The sequence below is a fragment of the Pteropus alecto genome, unplaced genomic scaffold (assembly GCF_000325575.1).
Source record: "Pteropus alecto unplaced genomic scaffold, ASM32557v1 scaffold109, whole genome shotgun sequence".
Taxonomy (NCBI): domain Eukaryota; kingdom Metazoa; phylum Chordata; class Mammalia; order Chiroptera; family Pteropodidae; genus Pteropus; species Pteropus alecto.
This window is the reverse complement of record NW_006494608.1, coordinates 3,362,724-3,371,540: the sequence shown is the minus strand read 5'-3', so window position 1 is coordinate 3,371,540 and position 8,817 is coordinate 3,362,724. Positions and strand designations below refer to the sequence as shown.

The 8,817-nt window shown below is 34.3% G+C and overlaps 1 pseudogene; it reads right to left on the bottom strand.

The window, feature by feature from the left end:
* Window positions 1-6,980: 6,980 nt before the first annotated feature.
* Window positions 6,981-8,817, bottom strand: part of LOC102894366 — a 57,626-nt pseudogene continuing 55,789 nt past the window's right edge.

The window sequence follows — 8,817 nt, the reverse complement described above, 5'->3', positions numbered from 1 at the left end:
TTTTTGTGTATCTCCTATCTTGATGTCTGTGCCCCAGTGAGAATTTCTCATTTAGTTTTCTGGTTTTCTGTTCTACAAATGAGCAGGTTTGCTTAAGAAGGAATTACAAGCTGTTTAACTAATCAGACTCCCATTCTATTTTCTACCCGGAGGACTAGATCTTGTTGTTTCCAAAATATTAGTTCATAGTTCTGTAGTTTTCATCTTTACTCTGAGATAAATGATTAGTAGAAAAATAAGGACAGAAGCAGAGTTTAATTTCTGCTCACATATCAAGTGCCTCATGCCCTCCAGTGATTTGCAGCATTCAATTGTGCTATTTTTCACTAGACACTTTTTTCTGCCTATGCTGCTTCAACAACACTGGTCATAAAAATAACTGGGTCCACTGAGGGCATTAATAGGCTTGTAATTTTCTGGCTGCAAGAGAGAACTAGGCAGGATCTTATGTACTTAAGCCAGGATTGAATTAGAAAAATATTTCTATTGCTTTCCTTTCCGTTATGATTCCTTTTGGGGGGAGGGGCTGTGGCAGTAGAGGTGGGCTTCATCTTAAAAAATTACTGAATTTAATATATATTTATTCATTAATTCATAGAGCAGGAAATAGAATTTTTTTAATTAGCTCAAACCTCTGTGTATTTTCTCTCCTTTTCACTTGTCCAACAATCCAGAAGATTTCCTATTTTTCAAATCAAGTTACACCATCATTTAAGCTTAAGTTTTGAGAATTGAGATGGAGAAATTTTTCATCAGTTGCCTAATTAAAAAGTGCTCTGACATTGTATTTTGTTTAATTATTACAATTTTAGTTGAACACTTATATTAATCAAATGAACACAGCCTGAGGTCAAATGATATTGCACATTGCCTGTAACTTAAATGAAATTTAATATTTGTTTAGTCAATAAAATAACTGTTATCATAAACCAAATTTAAAATTAAAATAATTGGTGTATGGTGTACTGCTTCTGTGAAAATAATGTCATCTTCCAAACCATAAAATATAGTCTTTTCCTCTGTGTGGAAAAAAAAAAGATATTAGTGTGTAGAAACGACAAACATGTATGCTTGTTTTTATATCCGAGGTTAATAGTTTGTGTGCACAAGAAAAAGTGATGGTGAACACTGAGACCTAGCACAGATTCCAAAGTTTCACCAGATAATTCTGATGCACCTCCCTCAAAAATAATGTGTGTAAATTACTGCATATAGAATTTTGAATGCATTTCTGTGTTCAGTAAAAAATAAAGTAAACCTCTTATAGTCAAGAACACAAACAAACAAACAAAAACTCCACAAAACTGAACAGATGGCTATAAGCAGGGAGTGAAGAGCAGTAAGCAACAGGGAAGGGCAAGAGTGTCTGAAAGTACATTTCCTTCTTAGAGATGAGATCCCAGGATTAAACCTTCTGCTGGCCTTAAGGTGGAAAAGCTAAACTTGAATATTTCCCATTAAGCAGACACCTTTTAGAAGGTCCAAGATTAGGATATTAGATTGCTCCAGGATGATAGTATTGCCTTACTCTTGGCAGAAGCAAATACAAATCATATCTGTAGGAAAATATCCACAATTAGGCCTCAAGATTCCCACGGATTATTTTCAACACACATAATAAAACAAGATGTGATTGGGACCAGCAGAAATCACAAATGATGGACCTAAACCTCCAAAAATCTTATAAATCATCACATGCAAATTATGAAAGTATAACATGCTAAAAGTATAAAATAAAATTTTATAAAATTATTATGAAGGAATTATCAATGACATTTTGAATTTAATAAATGAGCAAGAAGCAAGAGACTAAAAAGTCCACATAAGTTTGGAAAAAGAATCATAAAGAAGCATTATAATGGAAACATAACTTAAAATTAAAAAAAAAAACTCAACTGATGAGTTAAATAGTAAATTAAACATAGCTGAAGAGAAAATTAGAAAACTGTAAGATAAATTTTAATAGATTATCTGGCATGCAGCAAAAAGAGGTAAGGAGATAAACTACATAAAGGGTTTTAATAGATATTAAAGAGGGAATGATAAAATCTAATATCATTTTGTTTAATGTCCAAAGAGGACAGAATGGCAGAGAATCAATAGTTGAAATAATTGACTGGACTATTTTTTCAAAGTTAGTGAAAGATAAATTCATGTCTATAGGAAACTTAAGGTATAAACAAAAAAGGAATCCATCCACACTAACACACATTATTGTAAAATTACAATATGACAATTCCAAAAAAATATCTCAAAAGCAGTCCGTGAGGAAAAAAACAGATCGTCAACTAGAAATGACATTTAGATTGACAACTACCTGGAAACAGTGGAATAGTATCTTCCACTGTCCAATATGTTGAGGGAAAATACCCGTTATCATATATTTATATATTTTTTCAGAAACTCACTATGAAATACATTTTTAGATAAATAAATATTAAAATAATTTATCATCAATAAATCTAAACTAAGGAATGTCTAAAGATTATATCACTGGTAGAAAAAGAAATTCCTGGAAAGATTTAGTAAACAAGAAGTAGTGTAAGGAACAATATAGGTAAATCTAAACATGTGTTGCCTGTATAAGATAATAAAATAAAAATTCCAAATTTATTTGGCTAATTAAATGGAAAATTTATTTGGATTAATTTAAAAAAACAGAATTAAGATATGGAGATCAGAATGAAAGTATTTTAAGTCTTTGATTATTTGAAAAGGGTATGTGAAAATAATTGGTTTTAGATTCAGTTAAAATTTCAAAAGTATTCACTATAACAATAGAAATAGATGAGGTAAAAAAGTATTTACTATAACAATAGAAACAGATCAGATAAGTTACAGAACACACAAGCAAGCAAATAAAAAAGTTAAACTAAAAAAGTACATGAAAAAGTAAGATAAATTAAAAGTACGACTAAATGGTGGAAACAAATCCAAATAGATCAATAATCACAATAACGTAAGTAGATTAAATCATTAATTAGAACGTGGAGATTGTAAAAATAGATTTTAAAAATCTAGCTATATTTGTTAAAAGTCTCACTTAAAATATAAAAAGGTTAAAAGTTTAAAAGAAAAGAATGGAAACATTTACATAAGGAAAATAGTCATCTGAAAAGTTTCATAGATGAAGATTTCTTCGGTTCCTATCTGTGGCTCCTATAGAAATCTTTAAACTGAGTTAGAATGTTTTAAGCACAATATTCTGAGAGTCTGTATATCCAGAGTCTCAGCTGACAGGTTGATTACATTTTATAATTCCTCATTTCTTTATATGGATGAAAACAAATTAAATTTCAGAAACTATCTTCTAATGCTTTGATCATTAAGATTTCTTTTCTAGTCAATTCATTCCAAAGAACTCTATTCTATCTTATTCTACCCTAATCCATATTTACTTCAAGGAAAACTTAATCTAATGTTAAAATTGTTAATTACCATTTCCAAGGGCTTCTCTTATATTTAAACAGTTCCGGTGAGATTTTGAGAAAATAGAAATTCACATATTAGGTTCCCCCAAATACAGAAAGAATAAGCACACATTTATAAGGAAACCTAGCTAAATTAGGCAAAACTAGCAAACAGATAAATCTGAAAGTGTCTGGCCAACCAGAGAGATAGCCTCCAATCCTGGGACTTATACCTCTTATTAATCATCACATTATGTAGATACCAGCCTGACTAGTCTTCTGCCCAGGTATCAGATTCCCTGTTTTCAGGTCTATGTTTAGAGCCTATTTATAAACAGTGATGCAGGAAGTAGATTATTACTGGAACTAGGTGGGCGCTTGAATACACAGGGCCTCAAAACCTAATTCCTACCTTTGTTCAATGGACCAAACTTTATCTAATTAGAAAAAATGACTGCTGATATCTGACAACAAGCTGATTCGCCTCAATCCACAAAATGACTTGTTAGCTAACAATATAGAAGGTTCTAATATATCTGAATGATAACTAGGTAATATTCTGCAGCCTTCTGTCAGAGGGCTATTTGGCAATTGATATTCTTTCCCCCTGCTCAGTATCAATGTCTCAGAATCTAATCTCCAAAGTACAGGTAAGTGTTGATTCTCTAGTTCTAGATAATTTTGAACCAGTTATTGTGCTTTTGCTGGCTTCATGTGAAGCCTGGTAAAACAAATACAAACCACTATAGCATACATGTCTACATTGAATTATCTACTTCTTAACTTTAGTCATTAAAATGTTATTACCATCTTGTCAGGAACTCTGTTCCATACCCTTCCAATCCTTACCACTTTGCTCCTCATCTTCTCTAATCCATCTTTCCATTGCTCCCCATCCATTCCCACTATTTTTGGAACCACGGTTTCATTGTATATGCTTCTCTGTTCTGCACATTCCATCTACTTTCCTGATTTATGTCATTTGGTGCTCGCTTGGTGACACCATGTCCCTCAAAGCACTTTAATATAGTACAACTGCATATCTCTCAGTTAGGAATGGTATTAACCCCATTTCTGTGTGCTGCTGCACCCCTCTATCATGCTTAGTCCCTGTTCACTTGAAATTCTGTTATCCGGTAGAAGCCTCTCACTTTTCAATGGACAGACTTCCTAGAGCTTGTCTTCATCTGAAGTAGACTTTATGTTCACAGGCTTCTTCTTTCCCATTTCTGCATCAACTCTAGTGACATTAAGGTCTGTAAGTTCAACACAATCAGTTCCTTCATATCTTTAACCTCAAACATTTTCTCCTTTAATCTTTGGCAGGGATAGAACTCGAGTCATCACATGAAACCCCTTTCTCTGACTATAATCATCTGGGGTTTTTTTTTACAGTTATCTTCCTCCTTTATTTTCACCGCCCTTAACCAAATTCACTTGAATTGACTCCAAGAGTGAGCACTGCCTCATACGACACCTCACATTTTATGCCAGAGGCATCTCAGTTGCCTCACCCTAGTCCTAGCTAAGGTTCTGTTTCATCTAAATTGTCAATCTATTATCCTTCTGTTTCACCCTCTAGGGAAAAAACCTCACTTGAAATTAACCCAACTGACCACCTTCTCTGCTTTGTCTCCTACTGGAGATAAATCACACAACTACACATGCTGAATTAACTAAAAATTCAAGATTTTCACCCTGAATAGAGTCCTCAGTGTTGTCACTACTTCTAAATGTAGTGGTAAATTCATGCTACCATTCTCCACAGTGCCTATTTACCATCTCTCCCTCCCTTCTGCCCTCTTGCTCCATTCTGGGGACTCTCAATTTCCACAGATTGTCTTGCCTCCAACTTAGTTGGAAAGTAGAATCTTTTGGTTAGGAGCTCTTTATCAGCTTCCTTCTCTTTCCATCTGAGCACTAGCCATTCTTCGTATTGTCATGGTGATTCTTTGGTTCACAGCATTGACAATGATGATCCCTTTCTTTAAGTGTTTGCCAGGTATTTTTATCATCATTCCTCTTGCTCTCCATACATCTTGCCATCTAGCTCTCTCCTAGCAATCCAGTGGCAGTGCTTTCCAAGAGTCCATTATTGAACAGCTTCTGTTCTCATTCAACACACTTTGGCTGGGAAATATAATTTCTCCATGATTCCGAATGCCATTTTTATGCCGATGATTTCCATATTTATATTTCAGGTCTAAATCTCTCCATCTCATATTCCCTGTGCCATAGTTTGTTCCAATGGTACTAACTTACTGTAACGGGCAGCCCAAGATCTACATATGCTGCTTCTTCCATCTAAAATCTCTTCTCTTTTTCTGTTACCATCCCTTTATCTACATAACTCCTATTTCTAAGAAGCTTTCTTCGATCTTGCACCTCTGAATCACCTGTCTCTTCTATTAGCATTCTTAGGAAACTGTGCATCACCCTGTGAGAGTGCTCATCACCGTGTACTCATGACCTGTATCCCTTACCAGGGATTAAGCTTGCTGGGAATATGTTCAGTATCTAGAACAATGTCTCATTCACAAGTAGCATCCCATATATTTTGAAAGTAATGAATAAACAAGTGAATAAATAAACGTACTAGCCATAAGATATTCCTCAGGTCTTTGAACTCAGCCTATGTGTAAAACAGGGAAAATAATACTTTCTGATGCTAAAAATGTTAACGTGTAATTAAATGAATTAAGCCATGTGAAAGCATTTTGTGAGTGGTACAATTGTTTTATAGATATGGAGCAAAATATGGCAATGCTATGTTTGCCTTTTGTAGGCAATGAGTTTTTTCATATCATTGTGGTTTGTGATGACACCATTATTTTTCAACTGTCTCAAATTCAAGGTCAAGTAGCCAACTAGTTACAAAATTAGATCATAGAATTATTCAGTAATGAACTTTCCAGTTTATATTTTTCTAGGATATTCATTTATTATTAACCTGGAAATCTATGCCTTACAAATCATAGTAGAAACAAGTACACATGTGAATCGTTAATGGTTATTTTTATCTAATAAATTATTATAAAATTTTCTTCAGTTTTAAGAAAATCTATTAGAATTAACACTCTGGAAGGAATAAATTTTATGTTTACTAAATCATATCTATTTTATGATGTGGTTATCTTGGGAATCATTGAGGTCTTTGCAGTTTAAATTTAATGGACCATGAATTTTAGTTTACAGACTTTACAACTTATTTTTTTTTTATAAGCACAGAGTTAAAAACAAATCTGTCCTATCCCAGGGGACTGAACATCAGAAACCAGCCTGACCAGGCACAAATGGCCTTGGGGCAGGTCCACTGCTGCTTTGTTGCCAGCTAGCAAGCACACCACCCCCCTCCCATATCTAATGCCCAACCTAACCCAGTTCTCCTCTGCTGCTTCCGCTGCCGCTTTGAGAATTAAAACTCGCAGATGCCTTCGCAGAATATTACATAGTTATCATTCAGAAATATTAGAACCTTCCATATTGTTAGCTAACAAGTCATTTTGTGGATTGAGGTGAATCAGTTTGTTGGAGACTGAGGTGGAAGGCCATGAGATACAGCCAGATGGTTTAAAATTTTTTGAGGACCTCTTCGGCCATGAAGCGGGCCTGGGTGTTGACCAAAAGCTTCACCTGGCTGATCTCCTTGTTGGACTCCTCCATGAAATGGCTCACAAAGAACAGCAACTTTGTTTGTATATCTGCTCTGTGTGAAAGTTAGTGATCAGAAAACTGTTGTCATACTCCTCCACTGGTTTCCTTTGAAGGAGAAGGAAGTTCTCTGCTTGCATCATCATGAAGTGCACGAACTTGTGGCATAAAATCTTCTCAATCTCATCAGCCTGTTTCACAACAATGCTGAGGAGAACAGAGTTGTTAGAGCCTGCAGTCATAACCTTTGCCTTACTCTGCTGATGGTCACAGGTTGTAACAGGAGCTCTTTGCTACTCCTGACTTCCACTTTCTGCTAGTTGTGTCGTTCCACGACCTGGGAGGAAAACTTCTCCAGGCAGAGCGCAGCCTGAAGTGTGGCCCACACGGCACTCAGGTAGGAGTGGAGAGAGGCAGTCAAGGTTGGTGCTAGCTGGGCCAGAAAGCAGAAGTGCCACAACTTACTCTTTTGACCTTTCTATGAATCAGTTGCTACACTTATTGTTATAATCTTTGTATTGTTTTCATTTTTTCCACTAAAATATTCTATGAAAACAATATTTAAAACTAAAGTTATATATAGAAGCAGAGTCGAATCTCTATTTTACAATAGATTAAAAAATGCCTTATTTGTTATAAGAATAACAAAATGTAAATGTATTCCTTTTAGTTTAATTCTTTTTTTTTACTGAGCACTTATGATTGTTGAGTAAAATGCAGCTCTTTTCTTGCTAGCATTTACTAAGTAAAACCAACCAAGAGATTTCATGGAATTCATAATTTATCAAGAGAAACAGATCTACTTTATAAGTGAAATTGTACTATAGGGAAGGTATAATAAATAAAGTAATTTGGAAGGAAGAAAAAGTAGTAGTTAGTTCTGCCTGGGAAAACTGGAGAAGTGTTAAGAAGTGGCTACTTTTAAAATGATTTATAAAGAAAGAATATGCGACTTGGAAACAGGTAGAAGAGCATTCCATATATAGAATATTTCTAGAGCCAAGGTATGAGGGTTTAAAGGGATATGATATATTTGGAAGAATGACAAATAAACTGTTATTCATAGAGCAGTGGTTCTCAAACTTTAGTGTGTGTGAAGATCATCTGGCTAGCTTGTTAAATCCAGATGGCTGATTCAGAAGATGTGGGGTGGGGCCTCAGAATTTGCATTTCTAACAAGTTCCCAGGTGATTCGAACGTGACTGTTCTGGTTAGACATCCACTGCACTTGATAAAAGTCAACATTATTTAGAGAATTTTAGAAGACCAGGTAAGAAAAAAAAAAAAAAAAGATTGTAGCCAGATTATAAAGATAGAGGATATCCATGCTCAGGCATTTTTAGTTTATTTTAACTAATGGAGAAAAGCATGGTTGAATCTGTATTTTATGTTAGGTTAGATTTGGAGAAACCTAGAGACCATTAAAATGAAAAGTGCCATGTAAACAGCTTATGTCAGCTAATAAATAGGCAAAAAATTGGAAAAGAGTAAATATTTTAATAACAACTTACTTTGAGATTTCGGTTTTCTCTAATCTTTGCCGATATATTTATAAGTAAAAAAGTAAAAGTTACCAATATATAGAAAATGTCATTCTGTGCTGGAAAAAAATAAATTCTAATATAAGTAAATTAATTAGAATTTAAGATGCACCTTCCCAAGGGGACTTTTTTTTTTTTAAGTTATAATGGTGGTTAGATTTTCAGACTAATCAACAAAAAACACCTTTAATACCTACTGACCTACTTTACTGAGA